Source organism: Aethina tumida, chromosome 1, assembly GCF_024364675.1.
Source record: "Aethina tumida isolate Nest 87 chromosome 1, icAetTumi1.1, whole genome shotgun sequence".
Lineage (NCBI taxonomy): Eukaryota > Metazoa > Arthropoda > Insecta > Coleoptera > Nitidulidae > Aethina > Aethina tumida.
The window spans coordinates 10804271-10821656 of record NC_065435.1 but is presented as its reverse complement, the minus strand read 5'-3'; positions in this window follow the sequence as shown (position 1 = coordinate 10821656).

Sequence of the window (17386 nt, the reverse complement as noted above, 5' to 3'; positions counted from 1 at the left end):
TAGATATCAACTTAAAAATCACCCTGTGTATATAGATTCCAAAAAAATATTCAATGAATTGATATTTTACAGGTTGATTTTACTAGTTGATTACTGAAGTTGTAACAAAGCCAATTCGAAGATATTTTCTGGTTAATTAATTTTTTTAAATATCTTTCTTACAAAAGTACCCCCCTAATTTTAATATTTGTTAGCTTTCAAAAATGATTTATTTTCAGTCATGTGATTAAAATTAATAATAATATTAATATACTTTACTCAGAGATTGGACCTTATTATAACTTCAATAATCCTCTTTTAGAATTAATATATGAACTTAAAAATCACCCTGTATATATAGATTCTAAAAAAATATTTTATGAATTGATGTTTTACAGTTTGATTTTAACAGTACCACTGAAGTGGAAAGAAAGCCAACTCAAGGATATTTTCAGGTTAATTAAGTTTTTTAAATATCTTTTTAACAAAATTTTGGAAGTACCATCCCGAATTTCAATATTTGTAAGCTTTCAAAAATGATTCATTGACAGTCATGTGTTTAAAATTAATAATAATTCTAATATACTTTACTTTGAGATTGGATCTTATGATAACTTCTATAATTCTCCCTTAGAATTAATTTATCAACTTAAAAGTCACCCTGTATACCTAGATTCTAAAAAATATTCTTTGAATTAATGTTTTACAGTTTGATTTTAACAGTACCACTGAAGTGGTAAGAAAGCCATTTCAAGGATATTTTCAGGTTAATTAAGTTTTTTAAATAACTTTTTAAAATATTCTTGAAGTACCATACCGAATTTCAATATTTGTAAGCTTTCAAAAATGATTCATTGATAGTCATGTGTTTAAAATTAATACTAATTCTAATATACGCTACTTTGAGATTGGACCTTATTATAACTTCAATAATTCTCCCTTAGAATTAATTTATCAACTTAAAAATCACCCTGTATACATAGATTCTAAAAAATATTCTATGAATTGATGTTTTACAGATTGATATACCACTGAAGTGGTAACAAAGCCAATTCAAGGATATTTTCAGGTTAATTAAGTTTTTTAAATATCTTTTTAACAAAATTCTGGAAGTACTCTCCCGAATTTCGTTATTTGTAAGCTTTCAAGAATGAATCATTTACAGTCACGTGTTTAAAATTAATAATAATTCTAATATACTTAATTAAGTTCATTAATCCTCCTAATATATCAACTTAAAAATCACCCTGTATATGTAGATTCTAAAAATATTCTATGAATTGATATTTGACATGTTGATTTTAACGATTGATTTCGGATGTGGTAACAAAGTCAATTCAAGAATATTTTCAGGTTAAGTTTTTTAAATATCTTTTCAACAAAATTTTGGAAATACCCTCCTTAATTTCAATATTTATAAGTTTTCAAAAATGATTCCTTTATAGTCAAGTGATTAAAATTAATTAAATAAATAACATAATTCTAATATACTTTACTTAGAGATTTGACTTCATTATGACTTCAATAATCCTCTCTTAGAATTAACATATTAACTTAAAAATAACCCTGTATATGTAGATTTTAAAGAAATTTTATATGAATTGTTGTTTTACAGGTGGATTTTAATAGTTAATTACTAAAGTGGTTAATCTTTTTAAATATCTTAAACTTAAGTTAAAAATTAGAAACCTTTTATGAATGAAAATTTTCAGACTTTCAGAATATTTCTTGATTGATTTCAGTTGATAGTTTAGTTTCTTAATTTATACATTAGATTGCTTTATTTATTTAAACTCATTTTGATACTAGATATATAACTATAGTTTTATTTTTGAAGTAGACACAGTATATAGCAATATAATTAAATAAATATTTAATTATAAAATAGAAATAGTTAATCTTAATTTGTTTTTTTTTATTGAAACGACGGGGAATGCTTTTAAATTTTAATAAGATTTTGTCCAAAATATTTTAATATACAGACGGATATGCAATTTAATTGATCATACTGTATGATTAAAAAAGAACGACAAACAGCACTACTTTCTGAGGTTTCTGAGGGTGAAATATTGTGAACTTTGTTACATTAAACTTACATTATTAAGTTATTAAGCAATAAAATTAATTATATTGCAAATTTAATTAAAAAATACGGGTTCAGAAGAGAAACAGTTAATCTCAATTTGGTTTGTTTTCCTGAAAGAAAGTGGCGGGCTCTTAAGTTTGAGTAAAATTTTGTGCCAAACATAAAAAGTGTAACCAAGTCATAAAACCCGGGTTTTTATTATAAGGAAAAGGAAATCTGTTTAAAAAGCTCGTTATATTAATTTAATGCGGCATATATCTTGAATGGTCTGGTAACTGGGCAATCTTTTTTCACAACATTTATTTATATTGGTTTGAAATTTAACTAGATTATTAAATAAATCCGACGTACTTTATGACGGATATTCCCGTAGCAAATAACGAGATGCGGAATTAATGAAGAAGAAAATTTAAATTAAAAAGTGGATTTGGGGGGGAAGTAAAGGCGTAGGCCAGTGCAAAGTAAATTTATATTTAATAAAAAGATAAGTGGTGGAGTTTAAAGTAAAAATGAGTCGGACAGGCGACAAAGCAAAGCAACTGAGGGCAGAAAGGCAATTCTTTGAATAAAGAAAAAAGAGTGAGGCTGCGGCTGTAACTTGCCTTAGGCAACGAATAAACGAATGTTCATGTTCAAATCACGAAAACGTTTAGGAAAGTCTATAATGTCTCTACTGTAAGGAGTAAAAGAAGGGAAACGCCCAATTTAGGACTTTATTGGTGGAAAACAAGAATGCGCCGACTAAGAATTACCTATTTCTGACATATGTTAGATTTATACATCCTTGTAACTAACTAGATATAATCCAGTTATATTGGTCAGGATTTTCGCGAAATTAGTCCCTCGTATATGGTGGCCATAGCACTAAAACTCATATTTATTCTTATATAAAACTCTCACCTACTACCAACGTCTTTGCACCAAATTCCACACTTTTTTACAACCCCTACTTACACTAATATAATATGATTTTACTCGAGATATTCACCTCTCACACCGTTTTATTTCTCAAACGACGCAGTTTCTGGAATTTTCATTATGTTTAAACTATTTCTGTGTGGACACATTTAATTAATTTTGTTTAATTATTTTTTAATATTCCAGTGGCTCAACAGAACTTTTTAATATTGAAATATATGAATTAAAAACTAATAATACTTATTAATATATAGATTTACAATGACTTAATTTTAAGGTCAATTTTGATCACAACGTATAATCAACTTCATTCTGTTTAAACTGTTTCTGTGTGGACACATTTAATTAATTTTGTTTAAGTATTTTTTGATATTTCAGTGACCCAACTGAACTTTTTAATATTGGAATATATGAATTAAAAAATAATAATAATACTTATTAATATATAAATTTACACAGACTTAATTTTAAGGTCAATTTTGATCACAACATATAATCAACTTTATTCTCTTTAAACTATTTCTGTGTGGACACATTTAATTAATTTTGTTTAATTATTTTTTAATATTCCAGTGGCCCAACAGAACTTTTTAATATTAAATATATAAATTAAAAACTAAGAATACTTATTAATATATAAATTTAAAAGGACTTAATTTTAAGGTCAATTTTGATCACAACGTATAATCAACTTCATTCTCTTTAAATTGTTTCTGTGTGGATACATTTAATTAATTTTGTTTAAGTATTTTTTGATATTCCAGTGACCTAATAGAACTTTTTAAAATTGAAAACATCAATTAAAAAATCATAATACTTATTAATATATAAATTTACACAGACTTAATTTTAAGGTCAATTTTGATCACAACGTATAATCAACTTCATTCTCTTTAAATTGTTTCTGTGTGGATACATTTAATTAATTTTGTTTAAGTATTTTTTGATATTCCAGTGACCTAATAGAACTTTTTAATATTGAAAACATCAATTAAAAAAAAAATAATAATTATTAATATATAAATTTACACAGACTTAATTTTAAGGTCAATTTTGATCACAACGTATAATCAACTTCATTCTCTTTAAATTGTTTCTGTGTGGATACATTTAATTAATTTTGTTTAAGTATTTTTTGAAATTCCAGTGACCTAATAGAACTTTTTAATATTGAAAACATCAATTAAAAAAAAATAATAATTATTAATATATAAATTTACACAGACTTAATTTTAAGGTCAATTTTGATCACAACATATAATCAACTTTATTCTCTTTAAACTATTTATGTGTGGACACATTTAATTAATTTTGTTTAATTATTTTTTAATATTCCAGTGGCCCAACAGAACTTTTTAATATTAAATATATAAATTAAAAACTAAGAATACTTATTAATATATAAATTTAAAAGGACTTAATTTTAAGGTCAATTTTGATCACAACCTATAATCAACTTCATTCTCTTTAAATTGTTTCTGTGTGGATACATTTAATTAATTTTGTTTAAGTATTTTTTGATATTCCAGTGACCTAATAGAACTTTTTAATATTGAAAACATCAATTAAAAAAAATAATAATTATTAATATATAAATTTACACAGACTTAATTTTAAGGTCAATTTTGATCACAACGTATAATCAACTTCATTCTCTTTAAATTGTTTCTGTGTGGATACATTTAATTAATTTTGTTTAAGTATTTTTTGATATTCCAGTGACCTAATAGAACTTTTTAAAATTGAAAACATCAATTAAAAAATCATAATACTTATTAATATATAAATTTACACAGACTTAATTTTAAGGTCAATTTTGATCACAACGTATAATCAACTTCATTCTCTTTAAATTGTTTCTGTGTGGATACATTTAATTAATTTTGTTTAAGTATTTTTTGATATTCCAGTGACCTAATAGAACTTTTTAAAATTGAAAACATCAATTAAAAAATCATAATACTTATTAATATATAAATTTACACAGACTTAATTTTAAGGTCAATTTTGATCACAACGTATAATCAACTTCATTCTCTTTAAATTGTTTCTGTGTGGATACATTTAATTAATTTTGTTTAAGTATTTTTTGATATTCCAGTGACCTAATAGAACTTTTTAAAATTGAAAACATCAATTAAAAAATCATAATACTTATTAATATATAAATTTACACAGACTTAATTTTAAGGTCAATTTTGATCACAACGTATAATCAACTTCATTCTCTTTAAATTGTTTCTGTGTGGATACATTTAATTAATTTTGTTTAAGTATTTTTTGATATTCCAGTGACCTAATAGAACTTTTTAATATTGAAAACATCAATTAAAAAAAAAATAATAATTATTAATATATAAATTTACACAGACTTAATTTTAAGGTCAATTTTGATCACAACGTATAATCAACTTCATTCTCTTTAAATTGTTTCTGTGTGGATACATTTAATTAATTTTGTTTAAGTATTTTTTGAAATTCCAGTGACCTAATAGAACTTTTTAATATTGAAAACATCAATTAAAAAAAAATAATAATTATTAATATATAAATTTACACAGACTTAATTTTAAGGTCAATTTTGATCACAACATATAATCAACTTTATTCTCTTTAAACTATTTATGTGTGGACACATTTAATTAATTTTGTTTAATTATTTTTTAATATTCCAGTGGCCCAACAGAACTTTTTAATATTAAATATATAAATTAAAAACTAAGAATACTTATTAATATATAAATTTAAAAGGACTTAATTTTAAGGTCAATTTTGATCACAACCTATAATCAACTTCATTCTCTTTAAATTGTTTCTGTGTGGATACATTTAATTAATTTTGTTTAAGTATTTTTTGATATTCCAGTGACCTAATAGAACTTTTTAATATTGAAAACATCAATTAAAAAAAATAATAATTATTAATATATAAATTTACACAGACTTAATTTTAAGGTCAATTTTGATCACAACGTATAATCAACTTCATTCTCTTTAAATTGTTTCTGTGTGGATACATTTAATTAATTTTGTTTAAGTATTTTTTGATATTCCAGTGACCTAATAGAACTTTTTAAAATTGAAAACATCAATTAAAAAATCATAATACTTATTAATATATAAATTTACACAGACTTAATTTTAAGGTCAATTTTGATCACAACGTATAATCAACTTCATTCTCTTTAAATTGTTTCTGTGTGGATACATTTAATTAATTTTGTTTAAGTATTTTTTGATATTCCAGTGACCTAATAGAACTTTTTAAAATTGAAAACATCAATTAAAAAATCATAATACTTATTAATATATAAATTTACACAGACTTAATTTTAAGGTCAATTTTGATCACAACGTATAATCAACTTCATTCTCTTTAAATTGTTTCTGTGTGGATACATTTAATTAATTTTGTTTAAGTATTTTTTGATATTCCAGTGACCTAATAGAACTTTTTAATATTGAAAACATCAATTAAAAAAAAATAATAATTATTAATATATAAATTTACACAGACTTAATTTTAAGGTCAATTTTGATCACAACGTATAATCAACTTCATTCTCTTTAAATTGTTTCTGTGTGGATACATTTAATTAATTTTGTTTAAGTATTTTTTGATATTCCAGTGACCTAATAGAACTTTTTAATATTGAAAACATCAATTAAAAAAATAATAATAATTATTAATATATAAATTTACACAGACTTAATTTTAAGGTCAATTTTGATCACAACGTATAATCAACTTCATTCTCTTTAAATTGTTTCTGTGTGGATACATTTAATTAATTTTGTTTAAGTATTTTTTAATATTCCAGTGACCCAACAGAACTTTTTAATATTGAAATATATGAATTAAAAACTAATAATGCTTATTAATATATAGATTTACACTGACTTAATTTTAAGGTCAATTTTGATCACAACGTATAATCAACTTCATTCTCTTTAAACTGTTTCTGTGTGGACACATTTAATTAATTTTGTTTAAGTATTTTTTGATATTCCAGTGACCTAATAGAACTTTTTAATATTGAAATCATCAATTAAAAAATAATAATACTTATTAATATATAAATTTACACAGACTTAATTTTAAGGTCAATTTTGATCACAACGTATAATCAACTTCATTCTCTTTAAATTGTTTCTGTGTGGATACATTTAATTAATTTTGTTTAAGTATTTTTTAATATTCCATTGACCCAACAGAACTTTTTAATATTGAAATATATGAATTAAAAAATAATAATATTTATTAATATATAGATTTACAGAATGTTTCTTACTTAATTTTAAGGTCAATTTTGATCACACCATATAATCAACTAAATTGTTCCTCACAAAACAATATTTTTCGTAATTTTGTTTGTCTACGTCCCTTAAACATAATATTTTCTGAATTTTGTTGGTGTGTTGTGTAACTATGAGACTAAGCTGGTTAAAAATTAACGAAGAAAAATATCTAAACCAATAATATCAAGTACAGAAATAAATTTATCGATTTCCTGCCATCATTATTACATACATTAAAGTTAGATTGGCTTTAGAATTTTTTATGCGTTTGCCTTCTTATTTTGCAACCGTCTGGCATATCATTATAATTATTGTATCAATTTTTAATAATTTAACTTTATTGAATTATTAGTGGCATTTTATAATGATTGGTATTATTTTCTTTTCATCAAACATTAAAATTGATTGGTTGTGTTTTGAATTATATCATGTTAAATAATTAATTATTTATGGCATAAAATTTTAATATAATACTAGTTTAAATTGTTTGTGAGCAAAACAAATACTTTAAATTCATTAAATCGTGAATATTTGATATAATTTCAGATATTTTTACATTTAATTCACGGGATTTATTCAATTTTCGACGTTCATACCATATAACATTACCAATTGCTTTGTTGTTTCCAACAACATTTTACGTTTGTCATTCGTTGAAAAATGGATTTTGGCAAAACATTTTTCATTAACAAAGTAGGATATTAACATCTAATTGCGGACTGATTTCCATATCATTCAGTTAGCGAAAACGTGTAATTAGTAATTGGAGTTGTGACATTTTCAACAATATATCATTAAACACCAGGTAAAAATGGAATTATTTTCATTTGCAAATATAATCAGTACCGTCTAAAAACAACTTCATTATTATACACAATATTATGCGTTGCATGTTATATGAAATTGAAAATTTTTAATTATAATAACCGAGTTGACCTTAGGAAATAATCAATAGTACTTCATTTTTATTATGCTTTGTAAGTATGCTAAAAATGATAAAAAAATCTAATTGAAAATGTGACCGTTCTTATTTCTAGTTTTATTACTTTGATCAGGCAATATTAGTTTTGTGACATTAACGATCGCTTTATTGTCATACAAGCACCTATTATTTAACTATTACATTGCCATTTCAGGTTTATGAACTTAGCTTTTATGGGTGTACATAAAAAATATGGATTTTATATGGGAATAAGGGACACACTGCAAAAATTATGGATTAGACAAATTATAGGGAACATGTATTAATGTCCTCATAAAATCATTATATCTCTATTCCAAATCTATTTATTTATATATTTATTGAGCTAATGCTCTTAAGGCTATTTATTATATCTAATAATTTAAGCTAAACCAATTTAATGCTGTTGCTTAGTTTTATGTCTATTACATAAACAAATGGTTAAAATAAAACATATTGAGTTAATTAATATTTTTGACTGAATTTTATTTATATCCTCAGTAATATGTAAAAAAAAACATTTATAATTATATTTGAAATATACAAAAAACGTTTATTGAAATACGTCAATGATAAATGTCAATTCGTTTGTTTGAAACGTTTTCAATCCAAATGTATTGTGTATTGAAATAACATGTTATCACCATATTTAGTAGAATTAAAAGTGAACGGACACACCGACGCAAATAGAGCTGTTTCAACCATTTTTATTGACCAGCGAGAGAAGAATGAAAACGATTGTCTATATACAAATATTGGATTATATTGTATAAAAGGATCCAGAATCGGAACAATATAGTGTGACATTGCATGCAAACTTCCACACGGCGGATTTTGAGTCAGCATTTTAAGTCAGTAAACTTCACGTAAAGTTTACGCTGGTCTGACAGTAAACAATTTGGCACATGCTTTGAACAGATAACAAGAATATAGAAACGGTCGGGTAACTGCGATCAATTAGGTAAAATTTTTTACTCTTCCAAGTTATTAACATAATTAGTTCAAACAAGAACCTGCACAAGACACGAACTTTCTGTATGCGATTATGAATTATGGTTTGTTGAATGTTTTGTTATTTCCCTGCTAATTGTTGTTTGCGAAATCGTTAGCCGTTTACATGCGAATACCGACAATACTGCTGCCGTTAAGTTTTCTTGATCGATGGAAAAAATTACTTAATCAGCTATGGTTAACTAGCATACACGTACGTATTCACCCTTTGAATATTCTTAACTATAATAATATTAAACAGATTAAAAGTTATTATAATTATAAATATAATATACAGGGTGTCTTTAAAGGGCCTTACAAAATTAGAGGAGAAAGGAAAAACTAAATATAGCTTTCCTAATTAATTAAGGAGGTGAAAATTCAATTAACAAACGTATTAAAAATTTTATTAATATTCAAAATTCTTGGTACAATATAATATTTTTTTAATTTGATGAATATTAATTAGGATAGCTAGTGAACCAATGACAAACTAAGCAAATCAAATGTATGTAAAGGGTGTTATTTCAAGCAGTACTAACTAGCATCCATCGTATTAAAAATTATTATTAACATTCAAAATACTTGGTACAATATAATAATTTTTTAGTTTGGTGAATACTAGTTAGCATTGCTAGTGAACCAATGACAAACTAGGCAAATCAAATGTATGTAAAGGTTGTTATTAGAAGCAGTACTAATTAGCAACCATCATATTAAAATTATTATTAAAATTCAAAATACTTGGTACAATATAATAATTTTTTAATTTGATGAATAGTAGTTAGGATAGTTAGTGAACTAATGACAAACTAGTCAAGTCAAATGTATATAAATGATGTTATTTCAAGCAGTACTAATTAGCAGTCATCGTATTAAAATTTATTATTATTATTCAAAATACTTTCTACAATATAATAATTTTTTAATTTGATGAATACTAGTTAGGGTAAACTAGGCAAGTCAAATGTATTTAAAGGATGTTGTTTCAAGCAGTACTAACTAGCATCCCTCGTATTAAAAATTATTATTAACATTCAAAATACTTGGTACAATATAATAATTTTTTAATTTGGTGAACACTAGTTAGCATAGCTAGTGAACCAATGACAAACTAGGCAAATCAAATGTATGTAAAGGTTGTTATTAAAAGCACTACTAACTAGCATCCATCGTATTAAAAATTATTATTAACATTCAAAATACTTGGTACAATATAATAATTTTTTAATTTGATGAATAGTAGTTAGGATAGTTAGTGAACTAATGACAAACTAGGCAAGTCAAATGTATATAAATGATGTTATTTCAAGCAGTACTAATTAGCAGTCATCGTATTAAAATTTATTATTATTATTCAAAATACTTTCTACAATATAATAATTTTTTAATTTGATGAATACTAGTTAGGGTAGCTAGTGAACCACTGACAAACTACACAAGTCAAATGTATGTAAAGAATGTTATTTCAAGGAATACTAAATGACATCCATCGTATTAAAAATTATTATTATCATTCAAAATACTTGGAACAATATAATATTTTTTTATTTTAATGAATACTAGGGAGGATACCTAGTGAACCAATGACAAACTAGAGAAGTCAAATGTATGTAAAGAATGTTGTTTCAAACAGTACTAACTAGCATCCATCGTATTAAAAATTATTATTAACATTCATATACTTAGTACCATATAATAATTTTTTAATTTGATGAATACTAATTAGCATAGCTAGTGAACCAATGACAAACTAGGCAAGTCAAATGTATTTAAAGGATGTTGTTTCAAGCAGTACTAACTAGCATCTATCGTATCAAAAATTATTATTAAAATTCAAAATACCTGGTACAATATAATAATTTTTTTTAATTTGGTGAATACTAGTTAGCATAGCTAATGAACCAATGACAAACTAGGCAAGTCAAATGTATATAAAGGATGTTCAAGCAGTACTAACTAGCATCAATCGTATTAAAAATTATTATTAACATTCAAAATACTGGGTACAATACAATAATTTTTTAATTTGATTAATGCTTGTTAGGATAGCTAGTGAACCACTGACAAACTAGACAAGTCAAAGACAAGGATGTTATTTCAAGCAGTACTAACTAGCATCCATCGTATTAAAAATTATTATTAAAATTCTAAATACTTGGTACAATATAATAATTTTTTAATTTGATGAATACTACTTAGGATAGCTAGTGAACCAATGACAAACTAGGCAAATCAAATGTATGTAAAGGATGTTATTTCAAGTAGTACTAACTAGCATCTATCGTATTAAAAAATACTATTAACATTTAAAATACTTGGAACAATCTAATATTTTTTTAATTTGATGAATATTAGTTAGGATAGTTAGTTAACTAATGACAAACTGGGCAAGTCAAACGCCTATAAAGGATGTTATTTCAAGCAGTACCAACTAGCACCTATCGTATTAAAAAATTATTAACATTGAAAATACTTGGTATAATATAATAATTTTTTAATTTGATGAATACTAGTTAGGGAAGCTAGTGAACCACTGACAAACTACACAAGTCAAATGTATGTAAAGAATGTTATTTCAAGGAGTACTAAATAACATCCATCGTATTAAAAATTATTATTATCATTCAAAATAATTGGTACTATATAATAATTTTTTATTTTAATGAATACTAGGGAGGATAGCTAGTGAACCAATGACAAACTAGAGAAGTCAAATGTATGTAAAGAATGTTGTTTCAAACAGTACTAACTAGCATCCATCGTATTAAAAATTATTATTAACATTCATATACTTAGTACCATATAATAATTTTTTAATTTGATGAATACTAATTAGCATAGCTAGTGAACCAATGACAAACTAGGCAAGTCAAATGTATTTAAAGGATGTTATTTTAAGCAGGACTATCTAGCATCCATCGTATTAAAATTTATTATAATAATATTATAATTTTTTAATTTGATGAATACTAGTTAGGGTAGCTAGTGAACCAATGACAAACTAGGCAAATCAAATGTGTGTAAATTTATTTCAAGCAGTACTAACTAGCATCCATCGTATTAAAAATTACTATGAACATTCAAAATACTTGGTATAATATAATAATTTTTTAATTTGATGAATAGTAGTTGGGATAGCTAGTGAACCAGTGTATGTTATTCCAAGCAGTGTTAATTTGAATATATATCGTTTTAAAAAAATATTATTATGACAAGTACTTTTAATTAATATTTAAACAAATATGATAAATAATATTAATTTATAAATGACATAAATTTTAAAATGTGAGGAATTGAATGTTATATTTGAAAATTTATTACATTAAAATTAAATAGTAGTCGACTTGAAGTTTATTAATTACGTATTAATTTATTGTTATTAATATGTTATAAATGTAGGTCATGTTGCATAAATCAATTTCCAATTATGTTAGCATATATCAATTAAAGATTCCCGAATGCAGGTTGAATTAAATAATTAAGGTATCACAGGCATCAGTATTATGTGGGGGCAGCTCAACTAACAAACTGTCCATGAATATTTAAAAACGGTTAAAACAAAAGTATAGATACGGTAATTTGAACAATTTTTATCCCCCGTTTCTTTCCAGTTGGCGAATTATCCCCGAGGAGGGCGAGTCTTTCATGCATTTCAAATAGAAATTCAAAATTCATAAGATATCAGGGCCCTTGACATTTTGGGAGTCAACTATTTAGAACAAACCTGTCCGCCTGTGTGCCTCAATAATGGCACACGATGCTGCTAAATCATTAACCGGGTCCGTTGTGTAGTAAATTTTATCGTACGCACCGCACCGTTTCTGTCTGGCGGTGTGAATCACCTTATTTAATATTCCAATGCTAATTTGGATTTAATAATAATGTGCGGGCCAACACTTACTGCACCATCGGCGAATGCGCCGTTTATTACCGCGTTTAGTACGGAACCACCGCCGCCGAACTGCCCCAACAAAATTCAATTATAAAAATGTAAATACACCGGGGGCATAAAAGAAAAGTTTAAATTAAATACTGCATCCTTTAATGAGAATTCTCTCTCGTGCAAAAACTCGGCGGCGGCTTTTTTTAATGTTTTCTTTTTCTTGGAAATTTATATAAATCAACATCCCGTTCCGAAATGTGCACCCTTAACCTAATTCCCGCAATATTTTCCTTTACCATCATAAAAAAAATATTGATTCAGACTTGTGGCTTATATTAATAAACCTTTTGATACTGGTCCTAGTGGCACCAAGAACCGACCCCACTCTAGATATTTTCAACTTATCCGCGGACACTTGAGACTTTTACAAACTTTCTTTTAACGTCGTTGAATAGTGTCAAAAGCATTACACTGTTTTTCGCAAACTTACTGTGCCTAATTTGAACAAGAATACATTTTCGACTAAAAGAGAAGGCGACAAAACTTTTAATATGTTTTACTTTTTTATCGCTTCCAACTCAACAATATTGGTAACTGTTGCTATTTAAATATTTTATGTTCGCAGTCAAAAAACTAATAACGAACATTGAAATTTTAAAAGTATTATTAAATTACAACGGTCTGCAAGATGGTTTTTTTCTTCTAAATTATTATTTTAATTTGTTTTCGTGTTGCTACTGCCACAATTTCATTAAAATTTTATTGACAATTTTTTTTAATTTTTATTTTTTTTTTAATCATTTATTTATTTACAATTTTTAATTTAACTTTGCAACTAAAGGAAGAGTAATATTAAATATTATAATTTATATCATAATAAAAGTTTTCCTGACTTTTCCTATACCTAAAAATTTCTATAATATTAAAACAAGAATTAGTAATTCCACAAAAGATATAAGAATATTAAAATCACAACTAAATTCTTAATAATAATTAAGTAATTTCAATTTTTAACATTAACAATTATTGAAAATATTATTTACCATGTTTCTACAAAAAAAATAAGAATAAAAAATTCGCAACTAAAATCGTAATAATTAAATAATTTGAATTTTTTACATTGGCAGTTATTGAACATTTTTTTATGGATTTAAAAAATATTTTTCTTTTATAATTTTTTTTTAATTTTGTGTTATATTAAATATTATAATTTATATCATAATAAAATTTTTTCTTTTCTTATACTTAAATATATGTGTAATATTAAAATAACAATCAGTATTTCCACAAAAAATATAAAAATAGTAATTTCACAACTAAAATCTTATTAATAATTAAATAACTTCAATTTTTCACTTTGTGAGTTATTGAAAATATTATTTACCATGTTTTTATGGATCTAAAAAACATTACTCTTTTATAAATTTCTTTATAAATGTTTAATGTTAATTCAAATTTTCCACTTTGTGAGTTATTGAAAATATTTACCATTTTTTTATGGATTTAAAAAATATTTTTATTTTATAAAGTCCTTTATTTTTGTGTTATATTTAATATTATAGTTTATATAATAATAAAATATTTACTGATTTTTCTTATACTTGAACATTGGTATAATATTAATACAACAATTAGTAATTCCACAAAAAATATAAGAATAAAAAAATCACAACTAAAATCTTAATAATAATTAAATAATTTCAATTTTTTACATTGGCAGTTATTGAAAATATTATTTAACATGTTTTTCAGGATTTAAAAACAATTTTTCTTTTATAAATTTCTTTATTTTTGTATTATATTAAATATTATAGTTTATATCATAATAAAAGTTTTCCTGACTGTTCCTATACTTAAAAATTGGTATAATATTAATACAACAATTAGTAATTTAACAAAAAATATAAAAATAGTAAAATTACAATTCATATCTTAATAATAATTAAATAATTTCAATTTTTCATATTGGCAATTATTGAAAATATTAGTTAACATGTTAAATATTTTATGAATCTAAAAAATATTTTTTTATAAATTTATTTTGTGTTTATTATAGTTTATATCATAATAATTCCTAAAATTAAAAGTTTGTATAATTTTAAAACAACAATTGTTAATTCCACAAAAAAAATAAAAATAATAAATTCACAATTAAAATTTTAATAATAATTAAATAATTTCAATTTTTCATATTGGGAGTTATTGAAAATATTATTTAACATGTTAAATATTTTATGAATCTAAAAAATATTTTTTTTATAAATTTATTTTTGTGTTTATTATAGATTATATCTTAATAATTCCTAAAATTAAAAAATTGTATAATGTTAAAACAACAATTGTTAATTCCACAAAAAACTAAAAATAATAAATTCACAACTAAAATCTTAATAATAATTAAATAATTTCAACCTTCCAACCTCACATTGGCAGTTATTGAAAATATTATTTACCATATTTTTATGGATTGAAAAACAAATTTTCTGTACTTAATAATTGGTATAAATATTAATACTACAATTAGTAATTCCACAAAAAAGTGTAAAAATAGTAAAATCAGAATTAAAATCTTAATAATAATAAAATAATTTCAATTTTTTACTTTGGAAATTATTGAAAATATTATTTACCATGTTTTTATGAATTTAAAAACATTTTTTATTGTTATATTTAATTTTTTTGTTATATTAAATATTATAGTTAATTTCATAATAAAAGTTTATAAAATATTAACATGTTAACTAATATTTTCAATAATTGCCAATGTGAAAAATTGAAATTATTTAATTTTTATTAAGATAACTTTTTTATTGTTATATTAAATATTATAGTTAATTTCATAATAAAAGTTTCCCTGACCTGTATTTAAAAACTGCAGATTAATAATAATTGATAAAAAATACAGTAAAATAATCATTTATATGAACGAGTAACCAATTTAATGTCCCTAATCGTTTAGAGTCGAAATTTTCATCGATGGATTACTTGAAAAAGTGCAGCGATAAACAAAACCAACAAACAAAACGAATAGTGCAATCAGCGAAAGATAGATTAGAGCAGGTATTAATTTGGCCACAACATAAACAACTTAATTAATGAATGCAAATTAAAACAAAACAGTTTTTTGATTTAGTTTTTGTCGTTGTGCGCAGTGGGCGCGTGGTATCTTTGTACGTTTGCCGGTTGTTAACCGAATAATGCGATACAAAGCGAATTGTTTATTTTGTGCGACTATTAAAATTTGACGCAAAATGAAAATTAGTTTTGCGGAGGAACGGTCCTGAATTGAAAGAAGTTAAGTCGCATTTACAGCCATTCCCGCTTTATTTATGCTAAAACGGGTTTGCTTAATAGATTCATAAATTAAGAAAAAAATTAACAACCGAACATGGAAATAATAACCTTCAAGTCTAAGGGGGTTTATAACACTCATATTATTATTGACTTTCCCCTTTCCACGTCGGAACATAATATTATTTCATGCGAGCTGAATGATTAATGAACCTTTGCCATAATAAAACTTTATCGTTTTTCTGATTTTTATATTTCATTAGAATAATATATAATGTAAGGATTTTATATTATAACGTAATCTTTATTATAATATGTAAAGAAGTATGAGGGGAAACGGTTTGCTTTTGTAAATTACCGCCTGTCAAACTGAGAAGATTGACATTATACTAACAAAAAAAGGTCATTAGCAACCACAAATAAGAAAATTCAACTACACGTTCTCGAGTAAATTATAATAATTACATCATTAATGAGTTATGGCCATTTGTTGTAGTCGAAGTCCATTAGTATTGATTGTTTTCCCATTATTTATTTATTATTCCTCTCATACCACCCCCAGCCTTGAATTAATACATTTATCAATATTATGATTTGTAATCACCGGCTTTAATTGAAATTGAATAGATTTTTTTCTTGCCAATTCATGCCGATTTATTGATTATATAAGTTTCTGGAAAAGTGGGTATTTAACGGGTTCTAAAAATATCCAACAATCACATTAATGTTTTGGAGAGTTGAAGTTAAATTAGATAAACCATCGACCATTTATTTCATTGATCTATAGTTGTAATGGTTTGGATATTCTATCAATTAAGAATAACAAAGTTGTTGAAAATGAGGTTAATTTAACCATTTGAAAATTAATAAAAGGAAGTTTGTAACTCGTTTATTCGATAATAATTTTATTCAGACTTTGTCTTTTTGTACTTTTGTATTTATTTAGGACACATATCACTATTCCAAAAACCATTGA